General features: G+C 37.6%; 1 long non-coding RNA gene across 1 annotated transcript in view; it reads right to left on the bottom strand.

Annotated features, from left to right (window-relative positions):
- Positions 1 to 13,280, bottom strand: part of LOC144297952 (uncharacterized) — a 129,895-nt gene that overhangs the window by 98,887 nt on the left and 17,728 nt on the right. The window contains exon 2 of the long non-coding RNA XR_013364905.1: positions 10,763 to 10,880. This is a non-coding gene — a long non-coding RNA (uncharacterized LOC144297952). The remainder of the gene's footprint in view (positions 1 to 10,762; positions 10,881 to 13,280) is intronic.

Genomic DNA, 13,280 nt, shown 5'->3' with positions numbered 1-13,280 from the left:
AAGAAAACAAAGATTCACATGCACTTTTCGGTAAGATGGCTATTATCTCATCAATCAAACAAACACATCTCATAGCCATGCCCAGAATCAGTGTGGAAAGTCACTAATCAATGCCGTGGATAAAGAAAGGCATGGAAATCTGTGTCTATTAATGCAATCAATATTCAATAACAAGCTAATAATCACAAAGCTGGACAGAGAACTGGGTTCTTAGAAGGAAGGAAGAATAGCAAAATGCCTATCATAAGAGGAATTGAGATAGTTCAGAAAGCTCAGAAAACAATGTGATAACTAGATGAAAGTGAGTTATTCATAAGTATCTGGAATAAGTACTTGGGCAGAAATCTATGGAGATTCTGTCTACAGATGGCCCCAGCCTGGCCCAGAGTTCCTCCTACTGTTTACTCAGCAATACTTCCTTAGTATTGACTAAGAAGAGAAGAAAATTTCCTAGAAGGCACAAGGGCAGATCCAGTAAGAGCAAAGGTTTTCCAGAGTATGGTCTTGGGCCTTGAATGCCTTTGGACAGAGGTACAGCTGAACATTTCATGACTTCTCTGACCTTCTAATCACTACCACCACTTGACTGTGAACCTGTCATTATTTCCAGGTCTAAAATTATAGGGTAAGAAATGCTTATTCTAAGGAAAAAAATAGCAAATAATTCAAAAATACAGAAGAAAAATTATAGTGTGGCTTCTACCTCATTCCTCAGGGGTAACCATTGCTCTCAATGTGGATACTTCTTTCCAGTCTTTTTCCTATGTATTTACTTTTTGCATGGGACTTTCATGCATTATTGAGCAAGGCTGGGGTAATAAGGCCAACACCCAGGCATCACTCTTACAGTCCAGAAAGCCAGCCTTTTCATCCTCCTTGTCCAACCCTTATGCTGTCCTTCCCTAACCAGAAAAATAATCCCATATGTTTTTAAAGCATAACACTAGAAAGTCTAGTGTAGAAACATTGGAAGGGAAAAAGGAAATGAGAGAAACAAAGGGAAAAAAAAGTCAAGAAATATCAGTAGGAAAAAAATTATAAAATGAAAAAAATCTGGAAAAAGGTGTGGAGATCCTCTGGTCTAGTATTTAATCTAAGGACCTAATGGAAGTACATCACATCCTGAATAACTATGGGTGAGGAGGCTAGAAATTAGATACATCTTAATAATGAGCAGGCCAAGTGGAGCCTTACATCTCCCATTTAAGGCTTGGTCCATTTTTAGTCTTATTAACTGGGACATTTCAGTTACAAAAGTCCCACTTCCACTGATATCTTTTACTTGAAAAGTGTATATGTTTCAGCTAGCATTGGATTTGAGTGTAGATACATTTGACAGAACATGCAAATAAAAGGAAGATAAAAGTTCATATTCCCCTCACCTAAGAAGAATCTAGATTTAGAATTCAGGGCAAATTTGACACTCCCTGATACCAAAGACTTAACCTCCTTTATCCTGTTGCTCTATTATCCTTGTCATATGGCCTCCACCTCATGGTCCCACCTAGCTCCGAAAATTCTAGTCATCAACTCTGCGTTCTAGCCTGCACAGTGGAGGAAGGCTCACACAACACTTCCTCTTTAGTGCATGGGCCAAAATGTAGTGACCATGGCTAGCCATAAGGAATGCTAAGAAATATAGTCTTTGTTCTCCAGGGAGGGATATGTGTCCAGTTAAAAAATAAAGTGTTCTATCACTAGGCATGAAAAGCTAAGGGATACGGAGGGGGGCAACTAGTAATCTCAGACATATAAAGTCATCAAAAAGTTTCCCCACCCCCTGCCCGAACCCTTTTGAGAAACTGAAAACATAAACATAGATGATGTCTGGGCACCTCAAACTTGTTTTAAATATAGAGAGTAGAAGGAAAGTTGTCCAAGTTAAAGAATGCAGAAGATTTTAAATGTTTGTAGTCCACTTGGTCTCTCCTTCCCCAGAAGCCATCCCAACCCAGAGTCTTTTCCATGGAACAGTGGGCAATGATTTCAATTTCTGTCTAGAGAGTCTTTGACTTTGGGGTAGGCAATGCTCTCCTTATCTTCAAGGCAGAGTACTACCTTCAAGCACCCTTTCAGGAGGGAGGAGGGAAGTTGAGTTTATTCCTTGGGCATAGGCCCTCACCTGTGACCAGTCTTCCTCAGGCTCTACAATGAGTGGGAAAAAGAAAGTCTGCCTTGTGACAGTCTAGCCTATGAATAAATTCCAAAATATCAAATTCAAAAAAATAAAAAATAAAAATAAAATAAATAAATAAAATAAAATAAAATAAATAAAATAAAATAAAATAAAATAAAATAAGAAGGCTGGGCATGCTCTTGGATGTTTGGTGGAGTGCATGGAAAGACATAGGAAGAGGACAGAAAGCTGAGTGTGAGTACCCCTTTGCTTATTCCTCTCATTTGGAAACCCTGGAGAAAAAGGAGAATGCAGTGTGCTTGTAGCAAGTTCTCGCTCTCTGTCAGCTTTCATTTTCCGAATGTATTAAAACAGGGACAATGAAACCAGCCTCACAGGCTTATTATAATGGTTATTTGGAAAATCCTTGCTAAAGTTCCTGGCAAACGCCTCTACTTAATGTATTCAAGTTCCTTTCTCTTCTTCCTTTTGAAATCAGATAATCTGATTGTGAAGATACATTTCCACAAGACAACATGATGAGAAAAATTTGGCAAAGTGTCTAGAGCTGTAATATGGTAGCCACTACCCATTTGTGGCTATTAAGCACTTGAAATGTGTCTGAACTGAATTTTTAATTTTATTTCATTTTAATTTATTTAAACTTACATTTAAAATCTGATACTTGATTCAAGTATTGGAAAATGTTTATGCATGTGTGGAGCAACTTGGGTGTGTGAATCTCCTTTTTCAACCACAAATTTTATAAAATTGAAATACAGATCAAGGATTTCCTATGAAAATTTAACACTTGAATAAGATGTGCTGTAAGTGTCAAATGCCAAATTTTAAAGACTTACCACCAAAAAAAGAGAATGTAAACTATTTCATTAATAATTTTACATTAATAATTTTTACATTGATTATATGTTTAAATAATATGTTGGGTAAACAGAATATACTATACAATTAATTTAATCTGTTTCTTTTTACTTCTTTAATGTGGTGACTAGAAAATTTAAAACTGCATGAATGACTTGCAGTATATTTCTATTGGATAGTGTTGGCAGAGGATAGCACATAATTGGATTGAGTTTTCTTACCAGATTTTTTTTTATTTTGGCCTTGGTCAGACATTTCATTAATTAAGTGAACACCTATTCTAAGCTAGGGATAAAGGAGCGATTGAATCATAAATAAGCATAAAAACCAACATTGTAAAATGAGACAATTACAAATAATTTTCAAGAGTACAAGGAAAAAATATGCAGTAATGAATAAGGGAATAATTAGGCAAAGATGGGGGTTGTTTCCTTAAATGAGAGCAGGCAGAGAGACTCCACGAGAAAGGACATCTGAGTTAAGATTTACAGGGTAAAAATGAGCTAGAAGTGCAACAATTTAGATGAGAGGAACATTGTACAGGAATATTAAATGGTTGTGCTCAAGGTCAGACAGCTACTCAAGAGTGAGGCTAGGATTATATACTCAGATTGGTTAGTCCCCAGAGTCTGTGATCATAACCATTTGTGAAATGCTACTTTTCCTTCTGATAATAATATTGCCCTAGTCTTCTAAAGGAACAAAAATATCGCCACTGACTAACTGCCCTTTTCCTGCCCTTATTGTATAGAACCTATCTCGTTAGGTTATGAATGTGGCATTCTTCAGTTAGATTCCTAAGGGCAGGAATCAATACACATATGCATGTGGTATATCTTGGAGCAAAGTATCCTTTTCTACTCTTTTTAGCATGTTGACTTTCTATGACAAGGATAAACTACAAAGATTGCAGAAATGGTGGAAATTATTTCTGAGGAAAGGAGTTAAACAGGTGTATCTTTCCAAAGCTATGACTTAATGGGGTCAGGCTAACAAGCTTGAGGGAATAGAAATGACCTAGTGGGAAAATAAGGATAATTCTGAGAGAGGGACACTGTGGATTTTGGAGCAGAGGCCCAACCAGCACTACAGTCCCATGGAGAGTTATTAGATCTGGAAAAGCAGCCATCCCGTGAGACTTCTGTAGACTGAAAAATTGATGTAATCTGCCACATTACGTTTCAGAATTTCATAGGCAAAACTCATGAGGACCACCACCTTTTTCTCAGATTTTGGGTCTCTGGTATTTCTCTTGAACTCCTAGGGACTGCTGTGAAATTACAAATGTATGGTGTGGAGCCATTTAAACTATGAGACTTTGCTTGATTTTTTTTTTTTTTTAATGCTGTAACTAAAAACCTGAAATCTGGTTGGCCTTTGCCTTACTTCACAAAAGGAAATGACTAAAGAAAATCTTCATAAGTACAGAAACAAAGATGGAGGGAAATGACCCCAGTGTTGTATGAAAAAGCATGGAGGGGTATTGAGATTCACAGTTTTGGAGAAAGACCAATATAGCTATGTCAAAAGAATAGTTTAAGAAAGAACTCATTTTGTATAATAAGAGAAATTCTATATCTAGCTCTGATCTCTTCTGTGGCTCCAGGCTTATAGGTACAATTGCCCACTTGGCATACAACCACCAACAGAACAAAAAAATCTCATGGTCATCCCAAATTGAACATAGCTAAAATAAAACTTTTGGGTTCTATGCCTAGTTTTTTCCCATCTAGGATATTGGCACTATTTAAATGCTCAAGCCATACCTTCTGGTATCAATTCTGTCATCAAGTACAGTTAATTCAACCTCCAAAATGTATTTTATTTTATTTTTTATTTTTAAAGATTTTTATTATTTATTCATGAGAGACACAGGGAGAGAGAGAGGTAGAGACACAGGCAGAGGGAGAAGCAAGCTCCACATAGGGAGCCGGACATGGGACTTGATCCCTGCAGGATCACTCCCTGGGCCGAAGGTAGCGCTAAACTGCTGAGCTACCAGGATGCCCTCCAAAATGTATTTTAAAACTTCTTTACTTTTTTTCCATCTCCAGAATCATTACCCCCTAGCCCAAGATGCCATCATTCTGTATGGCAACAACTGCCTCTGAGCAGGTGTCTTGGCAATTCATTCCCAATTCATTCTTCAGGTGGCAGTCACAAGCCAACCCAGATCCAAGAGAAGTAACATTGACCCCCAAGCTCTCAGTAAAAGGAGTGTCAAAAAATTTGTGGTCATTTATTTTTAACTACCAGCCTCAATCTTACAGAAATTGGTACCCATTGTAAAGCACTTCCCTTAGTATTCCTACTGCTTCTGGTCATACACCCTGCCCAATATGAAAAAAGAAAAAAGTCTACACTAACTGCATCTTTCTACAAAGTCCATTTTTTGCATGGTTTACCTACAAGAACTCAGCAAGCCTGCCTGTTTAGACTTTGAGGTGACTGACTCAGAACAGGCCCTTACTTCTATATTGTTAGCTCTTCAGTTAGCCTTTGGCAAATTATTTAGTCTCTCTCGGGCTTGGTTTCCTCATGAATTAAGGATCCTTATATCTCATCATCTCTAAGTGCCTTGCAATTCAGCCAACAACAATGTGAGAACTCACAGACTATGGATATATAGCTAATAACAATTTTTTAGTTGCATTAGTTATGAGATCAGCTTCCATTTTATCTTTTCATAGAACACGATGCAAATCTTCTGAGGATTTGAGCTGTCTTGCCATCCCTCCTCCTCAGCATCCCCAAATCATTCCAACCAACTTTAGATGATATGGTAATTTCTATAGGTAATTTTCTAAAAGCTACTTTCTCTTTTTTGGCCCAGCCAATTTATCCCCATTCCAGTTTTCCAAGCAAGCCCCTATCTGATTTGGCCCTTATTTTTCCTGCAATGTCTTCTTTTCTTTCTGACTCTTCCAAATTTTTTCTTCAGTTGTCTTAGCATAAATTTATAACAAAAAGCAATTTCTCCTCTGTTTGAATTTCTTTTGCTCGTGTGTTAAAAGTGCAATGCATGTTGAAGTAGAGAACGAAGTTCCTTTTATATTTGGGTGTTCGTTTAAGCTAAGGCAGAAGACAAAATGCATTTTTCAAAACTATTTAAATAAAAATTTTTAAAATCCATTTTCTTTGAATTGCTTATAAGGAGAAAAATTTATTTATTTTTTATCTTCAAGCCTCTTTTTCTAAATGTTGGTTCTGAGACCTACCTGAATATATCACATATATGTAAATAAACATAACAAAAGTAAGGTCTTATGAAAAGACATTTAGTATTTTTAATAAAAATAAACAACTATCAAGTATTAATAATCAAGAGGATTGAGGTAGCTTTTTAATTTTAATTTTTATTTTTTTTAAGATTTTATTTATTTATTCATGAGAGACACAGAGAGAGAGGCAGAGACACAGGCAGAGGGAGAAGCATGCTCCATGCAGGGAGCCTGATGTGGGACTCGATCCTGGGATTCCAGGATCATGCCCTGAGCCCAAGGCAGGTGCTGAACCACTGAGCCACCCAAGTGTCCCTGAGGTAGCTTTTTAAAAGAAACTTTTTATGGCAGTAAACATATGCATGAAAGATTGCACAAATAAGTATATGATTTGGGGAACTTTTCACAAACTGAAAACACCCATGTAACCAGCCAAAGGATTGACTTTTATCTTGCTAAAGGACTAATTCTCAGTGATGAGCTCTTGAGATACTCATGTATAGTTGTCCTACATTGTTATTAACTTTATGTAAGCATGAGGCTATTCCTGTCAACTAAATTATACATCCAATATGATTTCTACAATAGGACTATAGTCTACACCTCATTTTTTCTACCACAGAGCTAGCTAAATGGCCTGAACTGAGGACACCTTCAATAAATGAATATGAGCTATATTCAGACTCAGTTTATTAAACATTAATACATGCCAATTTTTTCTTTATATGCTTTATTTCTTAATTCACCTTCTACATCACTGACCTAAGTGTTTTAGCTGATCCCAACCTCACTGGTCAAATGGTATTTCTTTTTTTTTTTTTTTTTTAAGATTTTATTTATTTATTCATGAGAGACACAGAGAGAGAGAGAGAGAGAGAGAGACAGGCAGAGGGAGAAACAGGCTCCATGCAGGGAGCCCGACGAGGGACTCGATCCTGGGTCTCCAGAATCACGCCCTGGACTGAAGGCAGCCCTAAACTGCTGAGCCACCCGGGCTGCCCTCAAATGGTATTTCTTAAGACTCTTCTTTATCTACTCTTTCACTCTAACTGAGCTCCATTGTTCCCATGTTTTTTTTTAAAAATATTTTATTTATTTATTCATGATAGTCACACACACAGAGAGAGAGTGTGAGAGAGAGAGAGAAAGGGGCAGAGACATAGGCAGAGGGAGAAGCAGGCTCCATGCAGGGAGCCCCACGTGGGATTCGATCCCGGGTCTCCAGGATCGCGCCCTGGGCCAAAGGCAGGTGCTAAACCACTGCGCCACCCAGGGATCCCCTGTTCCCATGTTTTTTAACTAATATCTATGTGCTGAAGACTCTCAAATTATAACCCATAATATCATCAATGAATGGCATTGGTGGCCCCAATTAATGGTCTCTTGCTAGCCATACCTTTGCAATGTGACCTTACAACTGCTCCCATCATGAGGCAGAGTCTATTTCTCCACCTGCTGAACTTGAGCTGGCTTTGTACCTTTTTTTGGTAAATAGAATACTGGGGAAGTGATGGTATACCAATTGGAAACTTAAGGCTGGTGTATCAATTGCAAACTTAAGGTTCTATTTACTCTTGGAACCCTTTTTCTAGCCCAAGGCACCCCACTAAAGACTAAAAAAACACAGAGATCATTACACCAACCGACAATCAGCCAAACCCCAGCAGCAAACCACCTAGCCAACACAGAGCCGACTACCTATACATTAGGGAACCCAGACAAAAGCAAATAAAACTCTCACCTTAACCCAAGGTAATTTGCCAACCTGAAGAAATGTAACATGACAAATAGTTATTGTTTAAGCCGCTGACTTTTGGAGTGGTTTGTTACACAGCAATACCTAGCTGATATACCAGTTTAGACTTATATATAGACATACATTCAACTACCAGACTGATGTTTCCATATAAATGGTCCATAGTCATCTTAAAAAACAAAACAAAACAAAACAAAAAACAAACAAAAACAAAACAAAACCAAAAACAAGTCTACACTAAACTGTTGATTTTCATCCCCAGTTATAAAACCTCCTCTTTTGAATCTTTTTCTCTTGGAAAGTAACTCTACTCTACAACCAGATCTTAAACACAAAATCTGGAAGATATCTTTAATTCCATCTCTTGCCTATAGAAGTAGCTTCCTATCTGATTTCCCCACTCTACCGCTAAACATCTCCAACCCCTTTTCACACAAAACCTAGTTTTGACTTTAAAAATCCTACAAGATCATGCCACTATTTAAAACTCTTCAAAGACTTCCCACCACAGTTAAAATCAAAACCAAATTTCTTATCACAGCCTAGGAAGTCTACATGACCAAGTCCTTGCCATTTTCCTGCCACTATGCCAGCCACATTTATCCCAGCCACAGTTGCCTTCTTGCTTCTAGAACAACCAAACTCCTCCCATCTCAAGACTTTCATTCTTTTTTTTGTTTTGTTTTTTGTTTTTTGTTTTTAAGATTTTCATTCTTGCTATTCTGTCTGTACAAACCACTTCTCTTACTCCTTGTTCTTTATCTGGTAGGCTCCAATACATTCTTCTTAGGCTAACTCTTACCACCTCTTAGAGGTCTTCCATGGACGCTTTCAATTTTTTTTTAAATTTTTATTTATTTATGATAGTCACAGAGAGAGAGAGAGAGAGAGGCAGAGACATAGGCAGAGGGAGAAGCAGGCTCCATGCACCAGGAGCCTGATGTGGGATTCGATCCCGGGTCTCCAGGATCGCGCCCTGGGCCAAAGGCAGGCGCCAAACCACTGCGCCACCCAGGGATCCCCATGGACGCTTTCAAGTGGTATTCCTGCTCCACTTGTTTTCTTCCACCAGCCCATCTAGTCCAGCTCATTGAAATTATTACAAATTCTTATTCATAGTATATTTTCTTTCTTAGTATATTTTCTTTTTCTTCCTCCTTTTCTTTTATTTTATTTCTTTCCTCCTTCCTTTCTCCCTTCCTTTCTCTCTTTGCCTGTCTTCTCTACCAGATTAGAACTCCATGAGAGCTGAATATTGCGTTTACTTTGTTCATTTAATATCATCAGTGCTTACCATAATTTCTGTCCCACAACAGGCATCCAGTAAATATTAGTTGAATAAATGAATTTAATACAATCCCTTCCATAACAATATCAGATAGATTTGTGTGCACTTGTCAGAAGGGAGTGTTGTAAAGGGATAGGGGGAAAAATGCCCCAATTCACAATTAGTTGTTTCCCACCCTTGGATTGTAGCTGCAGCTCCCAGAGTCATGTCCTCATGAAAACAAATCCAGATGTAAGAAAGAAAGGGCAGACAATAATGGCCTTTCCTCAGGACCTCCTTCTTTAAAAAAAAAAAATTTTTTTAAAGATTTTATTTATTTATCTATGAGAGACACAGAGAGAGAGAGGCTAAGACATAGCCAGAGGGAGAAGCAGGCTCCTCACAGGGAGCCCAATGTGGGACTCGATCCCTGGACAGGGATCACACCCTGAGCCAAAGGCAGACGCTCAACCGCTGAGACACCCAGGCATCCCAGGACCTCTTTCTTAGCAGCAGAAAGCAAAACATTTCCCAAAAGCCTCCAGCAGATTTTTAGTTATATTTCATTGGCCATAGTTTGGTTCTACTCCTACTTCTAGACGTCATTTGCTAAGGAGATCAAGACTGACACATCTGGTCTGCATCCATCACCATTCATCACCTGTGTGGCTTGGCTTGTTGCCACACAAATGCATCAAGATTTGGTATCTGTGATAGAAGGGGAGAATGGAAATTGATGATGCAAGCAACAGTATCTGTCACCGCCATTCAATTATCCTGTGGTTTTTTTTTTTGTTCCACTTTATCCTAGAAAGTATAGGTGTCATAGATTTAGTACATGGACTAGGAAACTCAGAGTTCAATTTCATGACATTGAAGGTCACAAGGTTACAAACTATATTTCTCAGAAATTGATGAACCCATGTTTTACTCAAAGAATTTCAACCTCTTACCTCCTGGCAATGGGTAAACTTAAATACCAGGCATAGTAAAGCAAAACAAAACAATATAATAAGGTACTGTTCTGATAATAAACCTAAAATTGTCCTTATAAATATATCCAGCCATGTTTTAAATTCAGTACTTGAAAAACAAATACGCTAATATCAAAATAAATCACTTTTGCTAAATCTCAATGTTCCTTTCTTGATAGAGACAACTTTTATTTTCCATAAAATTAAACCTGTGTGTTTCTGTTTCACTGGTAGTCATACAAGGGTGCTGAAAAGTGCGCATACACTAATGGAAGCAAGTTTGGCCTGGTGGAACAGCCTTTGCCTAAGAAGTGAAAGACTGGATTCTACTCTTGTTATATCCCCAAAATGGCTGTATACACTTAGGCAAGTCACTTCATTTCTTCTTCTGGGAAATGAAGAGATTAAGTAGACTGAGAGCTAAGTTCCAAAATTTTGTGATTATATTTGATATCCTAATTGAAGCCAATATATTGGTAAGAATAATTGATGTTATAACAGTCCCCAAATTATAGTGGCTTAACACCATAAAAGCTTATTTCTCACATAATGGTCCAGTTGGATTCATGATGCTTTCCTGGTGTCTCCTCCATGCAATGTTTCAAGAGCCCAACTCCATTCACTTTATGGTGCTACCATCCTCTGTATTTCGCTTTCACAGTTTCTATAAGAGAGTACAAAAAGAATTATACTGGGGGTATTATCGGAGACATGTCAATTTGGGCAGATGCATTGTCCAAATCTTGTCACATGGCCTCAGACTCAATGTAAGTGGGGCTGGGTAATGTAGCCTATAAGACCAGAAAGAACTAACAGTATTAGAGAATACTGGGCCAGTCTCTGCCATAAACATTTTTGGAAATATTTCTTTATCTGAATTCCAAGTAACTAAGGGTAATATTAATCTCACTTTGAATATTCCAATGTGTCACTGCTTGCTCTGTATTCAACAAGCCCCTCATATTACTACTATGTTTTATCATGAATTAATGCTTTTTATGTCTGTGTCTCACTAGTTGCTGGCACTACCTGAAAGAGGGATCTTGTGTATTTCCTCTCTATACCCTCACGGCTAAGTGTAGTGGATGGTATCTATTAAGGATTGGAGATCCTGGGAAAATCAGAAAAAAGAAGATATCCCCAACTGCTTTGTCCGGATGCTGGTGGTCAGCACTCATTCCCAAATATCTATTTTGATGAGGGGTGATCTATAAGGTTTGATTTTTGTGTCTGTATGGGAAGGGCAGGTTGCTAGAATCCCAAGATGCCCATAACCCAGAATTAGATAACATCCCTGTGGAAGTCTCAGGTTTTCAGCATACAGGCCAGGGATGCACACATGAGCTTCTTTTATTTCAAGTTAAGAATGCATTTTAATGGGGATGTTTTTAATTGAACAATAATAAACATTTATCGAAAGCCCAACTTCTAGAAATATACCCTACAATACAGTAGTCACTGGCCACATGTAGCTATTAAGATTTAAATTTGAATTAATTAAACTTAAACAAAATTTAAAATGCAGTTCCTCAGTCACATTAAGCACATGTCAAGTGCTGAATAGGCACATGTGGCTAGTGGCTACTCCATTGGACGATGCAGCTATAGAATATTTTCTGGCATCACAGAAAGTTCTACTGGACAGAAATGCTCTAGAAAATCCTTCTATATAGTGTGTCCAGCCTTCTTCATCAAGTTATATCACCCCTATTTGTTAGAAAATATGAAAAACTCTTTTTAGGGTATCAAAAGAGGACATGCATTTTGCTAACATTTAGACATATACATACAGCTTCTTAAAATAAATTTTACATATTTGAAGGGTCAGTCCACTTTGGAAAGCTAAATTTTGTATCTCTAATATGAATGGAGTTTTAACTGCCTGGAGCTCAGCCAGCATTATAGACTAAAGATTAAATAAAACTACAAATCTAATATCTCCTGACATCTTCCAGAGAGAAAGAACAAGCAATAGGAGACCCTTTTCAGATAACAATAGAAGTAAGTATGAACTAAAGAAGAACTTTGCCTATTTTTAAGAGTATGATCGCCAAGTACATATCAATTTAAAAATAAAATTCTATATTACAATATTCAAAGAACTGAAATACTTATACTCCTTGTATATGTTAACCTGTAAGCTGTATAATAAGATATGGCATCATTTTTATTTCCAAGAGAAGTTAGTCCACCCAAAAGGATAGTGAATTGGCCAGGAACCTATTCCATTATTGGTCCAAGAGAGACAAGAATCCTATCTGATCATCAGAGAGGCCATCTGGGCTAGTTATTAAGGCTGTTCATAAAAATTCTAGCTCTACTTCTCTAGGAATATGAGAGACTTCACTTCACCACCGTCTAAAATAAGACAAACCAGATGACTTGGTTTGCACAGTTAAATATGAGCAGGAATGATGTATGTCTCTTCCAGTGCTAGAATTTAAGTTCCTGTGCTTGGCTGATTCCTCCTTTCTCCCCATGTTGACAATCACAGAAGCCCATACTGGAGTTTCTATCAGCAGAAATCCATTAGTGATTATGATGAAAAAAGGCCCTGTAATTTGTACTGGACAAGTAGCAAGTAAAAGAATAAACTATTACTATGTTAAGCCATTATAAACATGAGGATGTTTGTTACTGCAATATAATCTAGCCTATTGTGATCAGTACATCACCCAAATCCAGGCCATATGGCTCAAAATGGAAGTGATGAGTTCTGAGCCTTTTGTTTCTGTGAATAAAAATAGAAAAGCTATACGTGTGCAGGTCAAGAGTGAGAGGCAAGGGATCAAGTTTCATAAAGTCAATCCTAGCCCTGACTTCCTATAGACATTAAACATAGGAAGGAAAAACAACTTGTTTGTGTGAGTGTAAATGGTATATAGAGGCTTATTTAAGTTCTGCTGCGAGGTAGGGCCTCTTTTTCCATCTGGTTGAAGAAAAAAATGCTATATAGGCTGTGGATATCTAAGATACTCTTCCTACAGGAGGCTTAAAATTTTCATTCCCCTCTTTGTAGATATGCTAAGATCATTTTTTTTCTCCTTTAAGAAAAAATAAACCA

The sequence above is a fragment of the Canis aureus genome, chromosome 26, assembly GCF_053574225.1.
Source record: "Canis aureus isolate CA01 chromosome 26, VMU_Caureus_v.1.0, whole genome shotgun sequence".
NCBI lineage: Eukaryota > Metazoa > Chordata > Mammalia > Carnivora > Canidae > Canis > Canis aureus.
The sequence above is the reverse complement of the archived record's forward strand: the minus strand, read 5'-3'. Positions and strand labels throughout refer to the sequence as shown.